Source organism: Meleagris gallopavo, chromosome 3 (genome assembly GCF_905368555.1).
Source record: "Meleagris gallopavo chromosome 3, MGAL_WU_HG_1.1, whole genome shotgun sequence".
Taxonomy (NCBI): domain Eukaryota; kingdom Metazoa; phylum Chordata; class Aves; order Galliformes; family Phasianidae; genus Meleagris; species Meleagris gallopavo.
The window spans coordinates 2,261,605-2,279,182 of NC_139406.1; positions in this window are offsets into that span (position 1 = coordinate 2,261,605).

The following is a 17,578-nucleotide window of genomic DNA, read 5'->3' on the forward strand; positions in this document are numbered from 1 at the left end:
GGGGAAGAAAAGGAAGTACTCACCCCGCTTATCATTAAGACCAAATTCAAATATCCTCTACAGTCAATGGAGAGAAGTGGGACTTCTCCAGAAACCAATTCTGCAGAACCAAATTTGGCTCCTTTTCTAACTTCTCTCCAGAGAAGTATTTTCTTTCTACTGACTACGGAGAGAGTCCAGGGAAAGCAGCTGGTAAGTTAAATTGTCATAGCCAGGTTGCGAGAATATCCAGCCCTCCATGTCAACGCTAAAGCCAGGACCATACTAGCATCACACTGCCAATGAAAAGTGACATGCAGATGAATGCCATCCTCTCCATTTTTTGCCGTCTCTGTTTTAGAGTGTAACTATTTACCAAAACAGACCCAGACACTCTCCTTCTGCCCTCCCCTCCTTTCATTTTAAAATCCTCTCTGCTCTTTTTGTTTTCAACCTTTGTGTGATTGTTGAGAAAGAATACCTCAAAGTCCTCATCCGGTCATCTTCCCCTTCCCAAAACTGCTCAGCCTGAAACCGCAAAGCACTTGCTCTCTTATTATTATTACTTATTTTTAAGGATTCAACACAGCTCAGTGGTAACACTTCCAGTTGGAAAAGAGATTTCAAGAGTATTTTTTTCTTCACTGCATATCATGAACTGAATCTACCAACAGATCAGTATTGAATTTGCCCAATTTCTATGAAAAATCTGAGACTCTCAACTTTTCAACAATAACAACACAAAAATCCCCTACATTTTTTTTTTTTTTCTACCAAAGTGAACTTCTGGCAATTTTTATGTGCAGCTTCTTTCCCTTTAGCTGGAAAGCCATAAAAGCTTGACTTCGTATCAAGCATGAAATAATCTTCACTCATGTTTTCCGCCTTTCCAGCAAGCTGCAAGCACTAGACATTAATCAAGGTTCCATACCAGGGCTTTAAAAAAAAAACTCATAATACAGACAAGCATAAGCAAAACATTGTAAGCACCTCCCAGAAGCAAAGGAGAAAAAAAGGACTTATGCCTTAACTTGTTAGAAGTGAGATCTGTTACATTGTGGTCTCAAAATACAAAAAGACAACTGCAGAGAAGTCAGAACTCTGGTTTAATACCACTATATCATGAAAAATAAAAACAGGCATCATTCTGAAATTATTTCACTCTGCCATTCATAGAAAGATCTGCTTACTACTACGGTGAAGATAGAGGTGACACAAGTACTGTGAGTTTAGGGACAAAATTATAAAATAGAGTTGACCACTACTCTTCGGAGTGAGGATTTACAACACCTCTGGCAAACAAACAAGGGTGGTTAAGCATTTTGCCTTCACCAGTAAAAATAAATACCATTCTAAAGCTGACCTATGGCAAAGTTTATTTAATTGTATATGCAGAACTTTAACATCTCCAGGTGAAAGGTATAGTACAATCTGAGACATTGGTGATTCAGTAGCTGTAGATGTCTGTCTATTTTTAGCTCTACAAGACCATGCTTCTTATGCAAAAGTGCTACTGATTCTGTGCATGATTTACTGATCCCCAAAAAAGCACACAGGGGCTGGTTAATATTCACTGGTTTTATAAAGAGGTACTCACATTAGTAGGGATGGCTGGCAAGTAAAGTGTCCACGCTACTCCTTAGTGCTGTGCCTAAGTATATAACAGGAGACAATAAAGCCAAATACCAACCAAGTTCAGGACAAGCCCCTGTACTACCACTTGACTGTTTCTTCAGCAGCCAGCCCCTGTGATGACTACACATTTCCACCAACCTGTCCATTCACCTTCAAGCAGTTACATCACAAAGATTACATTACAGAAAGTTACATCTTTTTCCAGCGTCCCCAGTTCATCTTCCACTGCATTTCATAATGAACACTGACATTTGTTCAGCTGCATCCTATCTTCCTGGCTGGCTTGACTAGGGGTGTGATAATTTCCCAACAGCTTTTGTAATTACCCTCAAAGAAGTAAAATGCAATCTTTTAGGTACAGTACATCTATCTCTCATTACGAAAATTGTCCCTTTCTTCATAATATTTCCACACAGACTTTAATTGTCAAGCTTTTGTAGCTTGGCAAAGATTCCTTGAAGTCTGTTGGGGCTCTGAAGAACAAAAAACAATTTCTAAAGGCAGGATGACAACATTAGTGAGTGTGGCTGCTACTCACTGTAATGGTGTCCCTCACCTGTAATGTGCTCTGCATTTATGTTTTGTCTTCTTTAAAAGCTCTTCACTGATGCATAACATTAGCAAAAACAGAGAAGACAAGAACTTCAATGTACACTTTTCTCCCTGTCCTTTATTTAGTTAAAAAAGGAGGTGGACAGCTCTCATAATGCAACTTCATGTCCTTTCCTATACAAAATTCAGAGAGCATTGTTTGAGATTGTTGGCTTGGCTGGAAGTTTCTGCCTGTGAAGTTCAGTGGTGCTGTGCCTTCTACATCATTAGAGTAAAGGAACTTACCTCAGAAAATACATTGCAAATATTTTATTGAGAACAGTTTAGAAGAAAAATGTCTCAAAGTGTATTAAAACTTAAAACATAGATCTTTTGATTGCATCTTATAACCAAGATCAGCCAGACAAGTATCCTGGTTTAAAATATCAAGTAGATTTAAAAAGCAATGTTGATGAAAATTATGGTCGTATCTACACAGCATAGTATATCATGGCAAGTCCAATTAAAGGTCTTACTTATCTATAGACTAATCACAAATTGACAAGTCCTTACAGAATGCAAGTGCTGCAAAATTCTTGATGATAAGTAAGCTTTATAATTTTATTTTTTTTAAATTAGTAAACAAGTAAGACTTGACATCAATTTTTATGTGGCTTAACGCAAGAACTATGGATAAGATCTCTAGTGCTTTGATTGTTTATATCTAGCTAAATCCAAAAGAGTAAATTTTCTTTCCCTGAAATTGTAGCTTTGCATTAATTGCTTTTTAGTTTAATGTAGCAATAAAAATGGTAAAAACAGATTATTTTTTGTAGTATGGGAAAGTCTTCATTTGAAAGACCATTCAAGCATTGCTTATTTAGTAATCTGTGATTTACCATTTGCAACTATCTGCATTTACTCTCTACAACAGAATTAACATCCTTCATCAATGCATGCTTGGGATTTGGGTAATTGTGGTGATGCAGAACTATTAGAGTGCTCCTTACATCAAGACAGGCTTGAGAATTGCAGAAAATAGCAGAGAAACATGATGATGTAGGCAATAGAGCTCTTTGATAATACATACATGAAGGATTCTGACTGCTTTTAAGTTACTCCCAAAGTGTCTTCTAAAGCCATTGTCAGTTTTGAAAAATGCAAGTTTATTATCCCCTTTGATTAGAGGCTCAAAGTCATATAAATTCATTTGATGTAACAAATTTTACCTGATTTTTACCTAATTATTTTGTTTCATTTGTATCTTTGCATCTAATGCTGAGCAGCAAAGTGCTGCTGCATATTGTTTCAGATGTGGCTCAATTTTAGCTCTAAACACAAAAATGCACATGTGATTTATCAGCTTCAACAGTGTTCTGGAATTTTCTCCACCTGGAACATTCATTAAGTGTGAGAAATCATGACTAGCTGAAGTTCAAATGGTGCCTAGCAAAATTTTTAGTATTCTGTTGTTGGCTTCTGCAAAAAGAGATACATACTGGAGAGATGGTTGGTTTGGGGCTTGGTGTAACCCATTTAAATCAATTTGGATGAGAATGTTTGCCAGTTTTAATAAATGGCAAATTGCCTTATGCCTTCATGCTCCCACTATTCTGGTAGTAACAGAGAACTCTGACTCATGATACTGATCATGACACTGGCATGTCAATTACTTTACACACAAAGAATGATTATTTCTGAAATAATTTTAGGTGAGTGCTTTAAGCGCTGCATAAAACAGCACAGAGAAAAAATCTGCAACATTTGTAGGAATTAGTGAAACATGAGGAAGCAAGTATCACTTGCCCTATCTTTTCCCCCCAACAAAATTGTCCTGGGTTTTGAAACCTAGGAAATCTAGTTTTGAAAACATTAGATAAGCAATTTCACAAGGGTTTTGTTTGTTTTGTAAGAAAGGCAAAAAAATGTTAATGGACCAGGAAAATGTATAGACAAAGCTACTCTTAAAATAGTATTTATATGCTTACTGTTTTGCTTGAAGGAAAGAAGGGAGATGTGGTGCTTACTGAAAGAAGAAGTTATGAGTAGAGATCAGATGGAAAAGATTAATAAAGACAAAGTGTGGGACTGATGCATGTTCTTTACTTATACTGAACAGATTGTTGTATTAAAGGTTACTCTATAGAAGCTATGGAGGGATTTCAAATTACATAGGAAAGGGCAATTAAAAGTCCCTCTTCTTGACTGAAAATGGAGACTTGAACCTTGGTTCCTTCTATCTTTCAAGAACCTCTCACTGAGTTATAGAAAATCCTTCAATAGATTCTGATTCCCCCTTAAAAACAAACAAACAAACAAAAAAAACTGTTATTTTGTCTAAAACATTTACCAGTTTAACAATTTATTGCAGTGCAGATAAGAAGTTGGGTCTCTGACTGACTACCCTACTAGGAAGCTTAAGTGTTACTGCACTAGCCAGACCCTTTTATGAATCAGTCTTGAAGTGCAGGCTTAATTAAAGCGTGAATTTCTGTTTGATTACTGTTGAAAGTTCAGGTGTGCCAAAACAGCTCGTTTCAAATTATCACTGAGAATAGAATCTGATTCAAAGCTTGCTTGCTATAAATAAAAAGTATTAAAAGATAATGGTTGGAGAATTAATACCTTCCCAATAGCCCTTGGCAATGACATTAGCATTCATACGTACACACTAAAAAAATCCAAGTTTAGGTTCACTTTTCATCAACATGTGGACACCATTTTCTGATGAGAAGTCACTGTGTAAATGATAATAATCAGGAACTGACAAAATTTGTTTTTCACTTGAACAGTGCCATCATCCAATTTACACAGCTTCAGTAGTGGGAGGCAAATGAGCAGTGATTATCATTTATTTTGTCAGAAGCAATAATGGTATGAATGACTATGTCCAAAATAATCAGGATATTGGCTATATGTCAAAGGAAAGAGCAACATATGGTCTTTGATGGATTTAGATATTTGAATAGCTTCTGACCATGAAAACAAAAATGAAGTGACTGGGATGGAGAGTGGAGGGGAAAAAGGGAAAAGTGAGACAAATAGCTGTGAGATTGCTGGATGCATATATCTTTAAAATACAAAAAGTAATATCTTCCCATACAAGAGAAATCTCTCTGTAATTAGAGGGTTCACATAGCACTTTGCAGCCTTTTTGTCTCTATGAATTAAACAATCTCATTCCTGGACTGTGAATGGAAGATCTATCCACTGATCATACCCTGCTATCAACTCCTTTCCCAGGTAGTTGTTAAAGAATGAAACATTTTCTGAGCACATGAAATGGTTTCCTACAGGATTGTTATGGTTAGCTGCCTCTTTTCTAACCAACCCGTTCACTTTATCTAATGGGTCTGATACTTGGAATTTGCATTGAAGCTCCCCACTGGAGAGACAAATAAATGTTTTCTGATCCTGCAGTGCTAGTGGCCACTTGATAGATGCTATGCAAGCTCTGGTAAGTGTTATACAAGCCCTGCAGGCATGCTGAATATTCTTCTCACCATCAAGCACACAAAATTAAAAGTAATGCTGTCTATGTGCTCTCAGCTGGAACATTGGAAGTGACACGCTGAAGTTTGAAAGTTTGTTATGTCCCACTGGATTGACAGCTGTTGCACTAGTTTTTGTCAACAAGTATGGACTTATTTGGAAGTTTAGTTTCTTCCTAGCTAACCAAAAAAATAATCATGTTTATTACATGGTAAGCTAGTACAAGAGTTGTTGATGCCTTCTTCTGACAGTTCTTTACTTTGTGAAAATCGAGAAGTCTTCCAGTTCCTTCCAGTGGCTTAAGTAGTGTTGTGATGATATAATAAAAGCTCCCCAAATCTTCCCCTGAATGCCTTGGATTTCACACATCACATGTCTCTATGACCACCTGTATGGGAACTGCTGAATCACAGCCTGAACCTCAGATTGATCACCTGAGGCAAGCAATGAGTCAGCCATGGGAGCACAGGTGAAGGCAATTCTCCTGTGCTGCAGGAAGGGGTGGAGCCTGGCTGCACCTCTCCTAGACCCATTTAAGAGCTGACTGCCACTGGGGAAGGATGTCTTCTGGAGATTCCTCCTCTGGACTTTTGCAGAGAGCTCAGGATATGGGTAAGCTTTCTATCTATTTTCTTTTTGTTATTAAAATCTGCTTTGCCAAACTTTGTTGATTATTTCATAATTATGACATCTTTATATTCATTAACTATACACTACCCTTCCACCATTAGAGTTCTGCTGAGGCTTTCAGTTTGTGCTACCATTTTAGGAAAAGCTCTGAGAAATTCTGATCTAACCTGAGGCACTACACATTGAATAGCTTTGTGAACCTTAGAACTAATGAAGCCTGATTTCCTATTTCATTGAGCTTACTGTTCAGTGGAGTTCCTATTACTAAAGTTCATTGTTAAGGTTAGTAGAGATATGAACATAACAAATCTAAAAACTAAGTCACAGATTAAGTTACTGAAGAGAGCTGTGTTTCTAACAGAAAAGAAAAACAAACAATGAAACACTTTTTTTTTTTACAATCAAAGTTAGCTGTTACAAGACACAAGCTTACTGTGCATAACACCTGCTGCACTGCAGAAATAATGTGAATGACAGCTGTGGTAAAATCACCTTGGGACAAACAGCCATTCTTTAACAGCCACCTTATCTACATGCTGTCTGATTTGTACATTACTTAGCAATATATGGCATAAATTGTAAGCCATTAAAAATGGTTTGGGCTGTCTTAGGATGGAGCACACTCTTATCTTTTTTTTTTTGCAATCACTTATAAAACGCTCCATGCTTTGTGTGAACCTGAGAGTAGAGTCTCAAGACACATCTGGGTTTGCATTGCTCTAAGCTGGCTGTAGTTTTGTTAATACTTGCAATTGGCTCCCTGACCAAGGCCTGATGACATGGCTGAGCTTCAGCTTTGCGAGTGCTTGGGACAGAAAAAGACAGACCCCCTGGTCCTTGTTTACACAACAGCTGCCCTGTGGTTAGGTGATGCTGTTCTGTAGCTTTCAAGCTTTCAGTAAGATCTTCTGGAGATGAATGAAATTGGATAAGAAGTTTATAATAGAATCCTGAACAGACTCAATACCAAAGAAAATCCCTCCATCAATGTTTTCAGAGCGGAGACCTTGGGATGTTAAGATCTTGTAACTCCATCCACCACCTGGATCCTAAAGGAAGACTGAAATGGTCAGCCTTCGGATCAAGAGATACAGCTAAGCAGTGACTAACACCAGAGAGCAGGATTATTACCTAACTTTCTGTATGAAGCTATGCAACTGTACTACCAATTGAACTGTTCTGTGTTGATGAAATTATTTTGTACTGCTAAAACAGTAACTAGAGCAGTTATGAATTCTTGGCTCAATACATAGTGTTACCTTTTTTCCTATAAGACTTCAAGTGTAAGAAAGTAAAAGTAAATTTGGTGCACTATATTCTGCTGAATTAGTTTAGCGTTTGCATTTAAAATATCAAAACTACCAGTTTGTACAGTTAAACTGAATACACTACTAAAAAGAACATTCATCTTTGCAATGTATCTTGTCTGCTTAAGTACTAAAGAAATATTAATTCTTTCAAGTTAATTAAAGAGTGTTCTGATACTAATAAGCTGGCTCACCACAAAGCTTAGCACCTTGCTCTATAATTAGTGAAAGCTAGGTACCATCCTTTTCAACAGGGAAAGGTTAAATTAACTATCCTGTATATTTTGTGTCAAAACATTAATTTACTAGGCCCCTGTCTGTAGAACCCAAATTCCATTCTCCCATATTTGAGTGAAGCACAAAAATCCTCACTTACAAGGAACTTGTGTGATGAAACTTGTAAATTCTTAAAAACTTTCTACTGTATTATGAAATTTAGAAAGTGAGCTGTCCAAAGTGTCTCATAACATGAGAGCTTAGATTTTCCTTCATTCATCATAGCTGTTTTTATGAAACTGGTAGAAATTGATAGGAATTCCAGAGGGCAGACTTTAATCTGTTCAGGGCACTTGTTGCGCAGGTCCCCTGGGAGTCGCTTCTCAAGGGTAAAGGGGTCCAGGAAGTAAAACTCACCTCCAATTAAAAATAGCCTAAAAGCCTTCTCCTTTTTCTTAAGTAAGCAATTCCTCTGTTCAGAGGAAGTGAATCTACTACAATATGAAATCGTGTATGCTTCTGGCACAAGCAAAAACATAATTTACAGTCTGCAAAAACATGAGAATTTATCATCTTCCAAGATATTCTTTAAAGCAGTTTCAAGGTCATTTATCCACTGGCAGATATGCCCTGAAACAACATATTTGTAATATAAGTCTGAGTATGACTATATAATAAAAATGGAGAGGAGAGACAGAATGGAGGGCACCACACCCTTTATAACTGTATTAAAATAATACTGAAGTGGACTCATCATAGATTAGAACTCCTTGGGAAATAATTTCATCAAAAGCATACAATTTACTTCTCCCCACAAAGAAACTTAGATTTTTGAGAGATAAACCATTCATAGTGTATAATGTCAACTGTAACGGATTTCACTGACTTAGCATCTTGAGTAGGTGGTACTTGCATGATTATTTCCTTTCCTACTGCTTGCCAAGGCAGAAAATAGTAATCAGCTTTGCTAAAAGTTATTCTACTCCATTATTTTGGATAGAACGGCTCATGGGAAGAAAAGGTTAGAACTCAACACAAGGGAAGAATTATTCAAGGATCAGTAAGGAGAAAAACAAAGGGAAGTTTTTAAAAAAAAAAAAAGTTAAAACCAGATAAAGTGATGATAAAGGAATCATACAAAGCAAGGAGATCCTGGCCAGTCGCAGTGTTCAGGTAAATAATTTTATGCACTTTGAGACTTAACTATTTCAGAGCACTGAGCTAAAGGAATTAAATACAATTTTGCACTGTGTAAATAACAGCTATCAGTTAACCAGCTATAAATGTGTAGAATATGATGTGTCAACACATAATACTTTAAAACTTTGGCTATGGTTGTGAATTTATCCAACTTTACAGAACAGATCACACAAAATTAACAACACAGTAACAGTGAGGATAAAGTACATACCATGTAGCACGAGCACTTTGGGTGAGATAAACTTTGGTTTATCACATGTGTATAATCAACAAAAGTACAGAGTAGTTAGGCTGGTATCTACAGATCACATAGCTAGAAAGATTATCATGGTGGAAAGGGATAATTGAAAATAATTGAAAATGCTCACCTACATCCTGGGCTTGCAGGAAAACTCCAGAGGGAGCCATCCCCAGAAAAAGATCCTCCCTAAGTGGCAGTCAGCCCTTAAATGGGTCTAGGAGAGGTGCAGCCAGGCTCCACCCCTTCCTGCAGCACAGGTGATTTGCCTTCACCTGTGCTCCTGTGACTGATTCATTGCTCACCTCAGGTGATCAATCAGAGGTTCAGGCCGTGATTCAACAGTTTCCATACAACATGAATATATCAACCTATTGCTAGAATTCAGCAGAATTTAACCATCCTGTCATTGCACAGTGGTCAAAAACTTCTATTAGGCTTAGTTTCTCCACCTGATTCTGTTCCCACTTGCCATTTCAGCAGTACTGGGGGAGAAAACTCCCTCAAACTCTGTGCTACTACCTTTTTCTGACTTTTCCTTTTTGCAGCTATGCTGTCAGTCTCCTTTCTGTTCTTAGGGTTAACAAGCAGAATCATTCATAGATTCATAGAATGGCTTGAATTTGAAGGGACCTCAAGGATCATCAAGTTCCCACCACTCTGTCTCAGGCAGGTTGCCAACTGCTAGATCAAGCACTAGATCAGGTTGCCCAGGGCCCCATCCAACCTGGCCTTGAACACCCCTAGGGATGGTGTATCTACAACCTATCTAGGTAACTTGTTCTAGCACCTCACCGCCCTCAGTAAAAAATTTCCCAGACATCTAATCTAAATCTCCTCTCCTTTACTTTAAAACCATTTTCCTTTGTCCTATCACTATTTATCCATGTAAAAGTTGATTTCCCTCATGTTTGTAATGTGTATTTAAATATTTGAAGTCCATAAAGAGATCTCTGCAAAGCATTCTCTTCTCCAATCTCCCTCAGTCTGTCTTAATAGGAGTGGTGCCACAGCCCTTTGATCATCCTCATGGCCCTTCTCTGCGTCCACTCCAAAAGCACCACATCTTTCCTGTGTTATGGGTCCCAGACTTGGACACAGTATTCCAACTGGGTTTTCACAAAGGCAGAGTAGAGAGGGACAATTACTTCCCTTGACCTGCTAACCACGATTTTGGACTACAAATACTAATGTTACTTTAGTGATCTTGGATAATTATACATCGTGACTGGGCCTACTGAACCTCAGTTCAAATCTTCCTCACTCGTATTTGGATTTCACAGTGAGAAGACTCTTAGTAATGTCCCAACAGATAGAATATTTTCACAGTGGTATGTCTTGGCAGTGCTGGGGAGGGACAAACTCCCAAGTCATACGGTGAGCCTCAGCAATTATCAAAGGACTAAATGGCACTGAGCAAAAATTCCAGGTATTGTGAAATATCCAGCACAATTTCTAAAAAGGGTGGAAGGAAATGCAAAGACACTGCAAGAGCAAGAATTCTCTCCATGTTTCATTGTATTCCTGGGCAGCACAGCTTAATGTGGGAGTCTGTCTTAAAATATAGGCACCAGATTTTCTAAGGTGAAGAGTTGCCAAAGAATAAACACAATCAACTAGTAGAACGACAGTCTCATAGGGTGCTAATCAATGTTTAGGCACTGATCTTAAATATGAACTAAATAACTAATTGTTCACTCATGAAGTAGGCAAAAACAGACAAAAAGCCCTAACTTGGGGAATTTATTAATTTCTAGAAAGTGCATTCAGAATTGACTTTGCACATTTGTATGTACTGTACTTTTTTGTTTTATTTTAGGTATTTTTAAGTTAACACTGTGTAAAATGCTGTTGCAATTTCTTGGACTTCACAAAATATTTATTAGTGTATTTAAGGTAGACGTAGAATCACAGGCAACAAAACTGAGGCTGCTATTTTAAATTTTATATGGATACCACTATAAAAATAAGCTCATTAAAGATAATAGAATGATCCATTAGCGGGCCTCCAGCTGCAGACCTAGAGGTGACAGGCCATTTGGAGAACAATTTACTGACTGTCTTACTCCCTCTCCTTCTTAACCATGGGCATTGTAAGTTCATTCTATTGACCTTAATAGGTTTGCTTTCAAAGTGTTTTACTCTGAAGATTTAAACGGAACTTCATCATCTGTAGCCTGCAGCTAACCTACTCAACTAAGATAAAAGAAGATGCAACATATTTATCTATGCACATATTTTGTATGTTTGTCCTGGACCTTAGGTCCTAATACAAGCAATAACATCCAGTGCACACAACAAAAGGATGTACGTGATGCTCTTCACTGTAAGTACTTCCATTATTCCACAGAGTCTCTCAGGAATTCTTCTTTCTCTCTGTTAAAGAAGCATTAACAGCAGGTATTCCACTTCAACTTGCAAGTGCCTTTGCATGCATCAGCTGAAAAAAGTTAGAATTAGCAGACAAGTCAGAAAAGCTTTAGCACTCAGTTGAGGGCAGGCTTAGTCAGCTCTGTTCAGACTGATGGAATGGAATACAATGGAATGGAATAGCAGCCATCACCTTTTATCTACTAGTATCTTTTAAGCTACTTGTAACCGTGTTGGAACATAACAAAGCTCCTGATGCATCTGGGTGCCTTCCATTCCTATCACCCCAGACACCCCTCAGTGTGGCTCCCCCTCACCATGACTTTATCCCTGACTTCCTCAGCACCTTGCAGGACTCAACATTTCTTCCCTTGCTTGGATGACTTAAAGCCGTGGCTAGGAGAGGTGAACACAGCTGGCCCCACTTTTCATCGTCTTGGCAGTCATCCCCACAGAGAACATCTCATGGGCTTTGGCCAAATTAAATCCAGCCAAGACAGAAGTAATATGAATTATCTGTAAGCAGACACACTAGTTCTGCTCTCACTCATCATCTGCTAGCCACAGATTCATGCTGACCTCTGTGCATGCTCAGATGACTGCAGGGAAATGTTTTCTCTCTAGTTTTTGAAGACCACCTCATTCCTGTGAGAGAAGTGAGAAATGAATAGATCATCATGAGAAACTAGTGCAGCTTACTTCCTCTCACTCTGGATACAGTAGCACATATCCAGGGACAAAGAAGCTGCAAAATATTCATTGCACTTCAGCACCCCATGCCATCCCATGTGTTCCTGCATCCAGTCCCAATGCATGGTATTGATTTTCCAAGTGTGTTATATTGTTTTGCTAGATGCTGCCTCTTTGTATCACCTGCTGAGAGAGATAAGGACAAGTGTAATTTAGGGTAAAGAGTCAGAATGAAAAATAGGCACTTTTGAGTGCTGTGGGAAGAACTTATGTAAGAAATTCAAGTTTGCTGGAGATGTGGTCCTGAGAAGAAAATACAGAGTGATTATCTGCATTTCTCCAGAATACTTGGCCCCCTGAGCTGGAAGACAGAGATGGAGAGCAGAATAAACCCCACAGGATTCAGGAGGAAACAGTTAATAACCTCCATTGTAACACCTGCTATACCACTTGGACTATCACAAGTCCATGGGGCTGAACGGGATCCATCCAAGGGATGGATGGAGCTGGTGGGCATGATTGCTAAGCCACTTTCCATTATTTATCAGCCTTATCCTGGCCAACCAGGGAAGTCCCAGGCAAATGGAGACTTCGTAATATGATGCGTATCTTTAAGAAGTGTCAGAAGGAGTATCAAGAGAACTGCAAGCTTGTCAGCCTGACCTTGGTGTCACGGAAGCTGATGGAGCAGATCATGTTGAGCAAAATCATGTAGCATACACAGGACAACCAGGTGATCAGGCCTAGCAGGCATGAGTTCATGAAAAGCAGGTCCTGCTTGACAAACCTGATCTCCTACTATGACCAGGCAGCCTAGTGGATGATGGAAAGGCTTTGGATGTAGTCTGCATGGATTTAGTAAAGCAATTGACTCTCTCCCACAATATTCTTCCAGAGAAACTGGCATCCCATGGCTTGGACAAGTGTATTCTTCATTGGATAAAGAACTGGGTGAGTGGCCAGGCCCAAAGAGGGGGGGGTGAATGGAGTTAAATCCAGCTGGTGATCAGTCACTAGCGATATTCTTCAGCAGTCAGTATTGTGGCTGGCTCTGTTAAATATCTAAACTGATTATTTGGATGAGGGATTAAGTGCAGACAATCAGATACTGGCACTATTTAAATATTCCCAACCTTACAATTCAGCATAAACACTGGAATAGACACAAAGATAAGCTCTCTCAGCCTGCTAGTTTTAACTCTAGATTAATATTAATACAAAATGAAGTTGTGAAGGAAAGGAGAAAATATTCTTGCCTGAATCCTGATTGCCAGCTTTACACAAACTGTTCTTGATTATGAATAAAATTGGAACAGCAAAAACCAATAGACAAATAGAAGTATCTCCTTATTGCAGGCAGCTTGTGTCATACATCATCAAGAGAAATATTTGAAGATACACAGATAAATTTGGTTCCATATACCAAATGAAAAGGTTGTGATACATATTGCTAGTTACTGAGATCTGCCATAATTTCTGAACAGTACCCAAAGTACTTTGCAACCAATCTTAAATTGTGATGTCTGACATAATCAAACAAAATTGACTTCAGTTTTCAGAGGAGCTATATGTCATTAATGCTGGAGACAGGTTCTTTTGGTTTACAAGCTTTCAGTTTTAACTAAACTGGGCTACTTGAAAGAAGGAAAGAAAATCCTGAAAGTGACTGATGCTACTGTAAGTTAGCCTGGGCCACTTATCAAAACTGGGATATGCAGGGACCGATCATCTTAAAGAAGCAAAGCAAACCTTGTAGGCTTTAGCCCTGTTGCATACATCCCATTTAACTTGCAGCAATTTAGGTTGAATCCCCTCTGCTTTTCTTGCTAAGTCTCAGGAGCTGTTCTGAGTAAATAAAAGCTACTACCCTCCTCAGCACCCTTCAACTCTACCCATCTGAGCAGCTTTAGTTATGCTGAAATGTAGGACTAACCCTGGCATAACTGGCCTTTATAGAAGCTGGCCAACAAACTGCTTCCCTGAATAATTTTCAGAAAGAAGATGAGTCTATCTAGAGTCTGATAAGAATAACGTATACATACATAGCTTAATATGCATTGTGCTTTATACTGTATGTATTTATATATACATATTTATATCATATACTTATATATACATGTACATATATATACTTACATATATACATATATACGCATAAACTGAATTTCTCCATATAGATACCAGCCATTTAGTCTGCTCAAAAATAAGAGAAAACATATGAGGTGATAGCCCTGACCTGCTGGCTAGAAAGCACAGAAGGTTTATAAGGTCTGAACAGTTCCTCAACCTTTCCTGCCCATCTCTCAGAAAATTCCTCTGTCAGACAGCTTCATCTGTCACACAGGTACTTCATCTGCTGGCCTGTTTACTTGTGCACTTAGGATTGAGATTACTTCTTTTAACTAACCAGAGGAGATGGTATTAATCACAGCACAACAACAGCACTTCTGGGATGTCTTTCTTGCATAGCCTCTCTGTACAGTCTTCTGCAAAACACTGCAAAGAAAATTAGGCATATACAAACAGAGGAAAAGAACAGAGGAGAGGGATTTTTTTGTTTGGATGGCTTTTTTGTTTCTATGTGCTTTGAGATCCAACTAGAAAAAAGAAATAATGCTGGATCTTCTCTGCTACCTGGAAAAGCAGGTGTAGTATGTACTGGGATATTTCCTAGGCATGACTGGGAAAATTGATGCTATTTCCTTAAGTGGTAACCCTTCTCTGGAAAATTACACTGATACCCCAGCACCAAGTTAAGAGTGCAAAAGGCACATTAAAGTGCTTGTTCTTCAATAATGTAAAATAGACTCCTGCTAGTTTGATGTCCTTCGGGGACTATCTGTAGAAGAAATTCCAGGCTGGGTGGAGCTATTTATTTGCCTATTTGAGATTTCCTACACTATATACACCATTGCTAAGCTCTACTAAGTGTGTTAAATTGTGTTGGGTACTGTTTTAGAGATCTGTGCATTTCAGCACTGACTGAAGCTATTACTATACAGCTGACACTTTTAAAAAGAGCTTTATACTGTGGATGAGTGATTCAAAACCTTAAAGAAAGGGCACTGGAAGGAAGTTAGATTTATCAGAAAGAGCAAAAAGAACCTGATATGCTTGCCCCTCAGCTACTTATACAGCACTTTGCCTTACCTTACAGACTCTGAACATCTCAAAAGGATTTTAAGGATCCTGGTGCCAGCCTGCTCTCTCAAGACCAATTTCTCTTTGTAATGCTATTGCTACAAATCATGCATTAGTATGATCAGCAAAGAGAAAGATTTTTTGCAGTGGTGGGCAGAGAACTGCCTGGAACTCCTGATAGAGCAGAAGTCTGATAGAGCAGAAAAAGCCTCATCAGATATGAAGAGAGATGAAGAGAGCAGAGAAATGGAAAACAGTTGAATTAAAAAAAAAAAAAAAAAAAGTTGAAAGAGTGCAGAGGAGAAAAATAGAATGGAGTCCTAACTAGGACAGACCTCTACCCTGACCAAGCATGGCAGCTCTCAAGAAGCCACTGCTGCTTATCAGTACTTTTATCAGAAAAAATAACAAATCAGAATAAATAAAAATTACAGAAAGACTGGCAGATACATTAGAAAAATAAGCTATATTGGAGAAGATTTAATAATTTTATCTAGTGGTGGAAAACACCTAGCAAAATTGAAAGGGAGGGAAAAAAAGGGCAGAAAGGAAGACAGTGAAGTGCCATCTGCATGGTGGTTCTTGCACAGTTAGCATCCTTAAGTTGGTTGCTCTTACCCTGGTTAAAGAAAGATGCTGAGCTGCTGTCAAAGTTCTGTCTGATACTGTTTGAAATTCAAGTTCTCAATGGAGAGAAAATAAAACTTTTAAATGATTCAAAAGTGAAACACTTTTAACTTTTATAGTGTAAGCAGTGATAATTTTGATATCCACATTTTCCTTGATTTTTCCAGGAACTTTTCACTTCTCTCATTGTCAGTACATGCACACTTTAAACTCTTCAGAACTTCTTATAATCTTTGTAGCCTAGAATTACTTGTAGACCACAATCTCTCACAGGGGCAGAACAGCTTATCTGAAAGAGCAATATGAAGGCTTGCACTGTTCAGACCAAAGAGGCATCGTTAGTCATTGCAGACTCACATCATCATGAAGGATAAACACGGCCCAGCCTCACAAGACAACTGAATCTGTCAGTTTGGCTGCAAACCTCAGCCTAACAGCGTGGACTGCACAAAGGGCTGAACTGTGGGTCCCACTTTCCTCTGATTTGACTGGAGACCTTATCTGGCTGCTGTTCTCTCTCTTTCCAAGTATCTCTAAATCCAGTGTATGTCTGTCTGCCTCATCCCACCCCAAAGTGCCTCTGTCAAGGGCTCGCTAAGAAAGTGTGTGGTGGCTGTTGAGAGGGACTCTGCATCAGAGCTCCCACTTGCTCGAAGATTGTTTCCTGGGATAGCAGTGACAAACTGATGATCTCCTGAAGGTGGGAGCCACGGGTTGTACTCCTTTGCTGCCCTCTACTGCAGCACAGCTCCTCTGGGCCAGAGGAATCAGCTGAAGCTTCAAAGCTAGAGTTGAGACCAAGGAACCCAGGCAGGGCACAGAGACAGCGAGGGGAAGCGGGAGACAGTTTGGTGCACGGCTGCATGGGGAGTGGAGTTGGTGACCGAGATCTGCCATCTGGAGATGGCAACAGGAGGCACAGCAATGGCAAGCGCTGCTCTAGAGGGCAGAACACACCACCAGTCACATCCTGGGGGCCTCGAGGTTTGACTTTCCTGCTCCTTGCACAAAAAAAAAAAAAAAAAAGAAAAAAAAAAGTATTCCATGCCTCAGGACTATTTATTTATTTTCTAGTTAAGAAGCTACAAGCAACTAAAACCTATCTATATAACAAATTTTGTGATATTACAATAAAATACTTTTCATTGAGCGTTAAGCTGAGCGTAAATGTCACAGTTCCGCTTAGGGGCTGGAAACGTGGAGGGACAATTAACTACGGAAAACAACCACGCCATGTGCCGGCTGTTTTCCCTGTTCAGGCTCTTGGGAGCTAAGCTCGCATCCGAAACAAGAAGAAAGCCAGCCTGTAAACTCCCCAATCCAAAGTTCTGGGGCTCTGATGCAGCGAAGCTGCGTGACAGCAGCACGAGGGCTGCATGAAAGTGCCGAGGCCTCGCTGCACGACTGCAGCCGCAGCTCGGTCTACCAGGTTTCTTTTTTGACAGAACTGTTCACTGCAGCTCCGCAAGCAGAATAAACCCACACGCAGCCGCTCCCCGCCGGGCCCCGCGCCGCACCGCCA